The sequence below is a fragment of the Chiloscyllium plagiosum genome, unplaced genomic scaffold (assembly GCF_037043375.1).
Source record: "Chiloscyllium plagiosum isolate Xiang-an unplaced genomic scaffold, Cpla_swu_hap1 HiC_scaffold_31, whole genome shotgun sequence".
Lineage (NCBI taxonomy): Eukaryota > Metazoa > Chordata > Chondrichthyes > Orectolobiformes > Hemiscylliidae > Chiloscyllium > Chiloscyllium plagiosum.
Genome location: NW_028270169.1, coordinates 56953802 through 56956516, shown reverse-complemented (window position 1 = coordinate 56956516; position 2715 = coordinate 56953802).

Sequence of the window (2715 nt, the reverse complement as noted above, 5' to 3'; positions counted from 1 at the left end):
GAGGTTTTTGGGGTTTTATTCGATGAGAGTCTTCAATTTTTAAAAAAATTTAACAAAAAGGATTGGGAAGAAATTAGCTCTCCCTTTGTCAGCATAGGCTGCAATCATAAGGAAATAATCTTGATCCTGTATGGATAGTAAGGTGGGGAGAGTAATATTTAAAGCAATGGGTAATGGTCACTGACCTGCTATTGAATTAAGGTGTCTTAAGCAGCAGAGCCCTACAGACTGAACTATTATGTGCCTGAATTGTACAGGCTCTTTGGCTGGAACGTAATTTATAACTTAGTTCCAAAGTATTAAATCATTTGGCATAATTCAAGATAGTAGAATTAAAAGGAATACAGAGGAACCTCGATTATCCAAACGGGATAGGTGGGCAGTATTTTGTTTGGATAATTATCAGTTTCCGCTGAACTCAGTGTCGTGATAGAAAGTCATAAGCACTGCCTCTCACATGAGTTTACTTTCTCTACCATTTTTTTCATGACAGGCCTGGTGAAGTGACGGGTATAAAGCACTTTACTTTTCCAAAGGGCTGTGTAACTCACCCTTACGTAAAAATATCCAGTCACTGTTGCTTGAGGTGCTTGTGTTTCTTTGTTTTTGCCAGCATTTTCACATGTTCTTCAGTACAGGTAATCCAAATTCACTTAACTCTTTGATGTAACGTTTTTACGGGACCTTGAGATAATGTTCAGATAATCTGAAATTCAGATCATTGATATTCGGTTAATCGAGGTTCTACTTAAGTTTATTTCATTGTAAGTCGCATTGTTTTAATTATAGATTCACAGACAAATATTTGAAAATCTAATCAATCCCTGACATCACTCATTTTTCATTGGAGCAAGCTCTACAAACAAAGAAAACTTTGAGGGAAAATAAACAATAATTGTGAAGTGCTGTTCAGTTAACCAGGATACTGTCCACATTTCATAAAGCAGATTGGTTTTCCATCTGGTTTTGTCTTTTATTCATTCACTGGATGTGGAAAAATAATGTCAAGGCCAATGTTTATTGCCCATTCCTAACTGCACCTTTAGAAGGTGGTGGTAAGCTGCTGCCTTCTGCTGCAAGTTTTGGAGAATAGGGCCCATGCAGTGCTGTTTGGAAAAGAGTTCCAGGATTTTGATCCAGCGACACTAGGAGCATCAAAATAACTTCAAATCAGCTTGGTGAGTGTTTTGAAGGGATCTTGTAGGTAATGGTGTTCTCACTTATCTGCTGCCCTTGTCCTAGAATCAAGGTTTTGGGTTTAGACGGTGCTGTTAATGGAACCTTGTTGATTTGGTACATTGCATTTTATCAATGAATGGTACACACTGCTGTTGCTGTGCATTGGTGGGGAAGAGTAAATCTTTATGATGGTGAATGGGGTGCTGATCAAGGCTGGCTTTCCTGGATAGTATTGAGTTTCTTGAATGTTGTTAGGAACTGCACTCATCCAGGGAACTAGGGAGTTTTCCATCATTCTCCTGAATTATACCTTGTAGACATCGGAAAGGTTGCAGATAGACAGGAGTTTCCCCTCCAAGTGTCTCTCCATTCTGATTTGGAATTGCATCAACTGTCACTGAGTCAAGATCCTGGAACTCCCTTCCTAACAGCACTGTAGGTAACACTTTTACATGGACTGTAATGGTTCAAGAAAGCAGCTTGCTACCACCTTTCAAGAGCGGGGGAGGTGGGGTAGAGACCATGAATGCAGACCCAGTCAGCAAAGCTCACATCCCATGAATGATTATAAAAGATTGCTTTAGGACACTTCCCATTTTAAAACAAATGCAAGGTATACTTAGATGAAACCAAAATCATGCCTTTATGCCCATGATTATTTTAAGAAGTGACATCTCTTCCATACCAGCATCTTGTTTTAGCAGTCAATCCAGAAAACACCAGAATTAATGTTAAGAGCCTTCTTCCTCCAGGAGCAAGTGTGAACCTATCAGAAAATGTCCGTAACATGATGCAGGGTGATATTGGGAACCATCAGCTTCACTCACTTTGATTCCACCTTCCAAAAGGTGCTACGAGTGGTTTCCAGCAACTTGGATATAGCAAGAACTGCAGATCCTGGAGAGTCAGAATGGATAGCAAGTTGAGCTGGAGAAAGCACAGCAGGTCAAGCAGCATCAGAGGAGGAGCAGAGTCAATGTTTCAGGTCAGAACCTTGCGTCAGAACTCAATGATGAAGGGTTCTGACCTGAAATGTCGACTCCCCTCCTTTTGATGCTGCTTAACCTACTGGTAGTCTTCACCAACTAGGATTAGACCATTTTAAGATGTGCAAGTAGGATTGTTAGATTAGGTGAAAGCTAACTTTTCCAGGGTAAAATGGAAGTGTTATCAAACATAGAAGCACAGATGGCTAATTAAAGCCTCAAGTAGCTGCCTCCATGTCACAGATGATTAGACGACCCCAAAAGGTACAAGATGTTGGCCAGATGTTGACAGGAATCATACCCAACAAACTCACTCAAGCGGGGCCTCTTGTGATAGATATAGCCAATTCATCACTACTCTGGTGATCAAAGTGAATGGGCTATTTGATACAGCTAGGTAGAAAAATAAATTGTGGGGAGGATACAAAGGATTTGAAATTGGGATATAGACAAATTAAGTAAATGAGCAATCATCTGCAGATGAAGTATAATGTGATTAAATGTAAGGTCATCCAGTTTGGAAAGAAGAATAGAAAAGCAGGAAATGGTA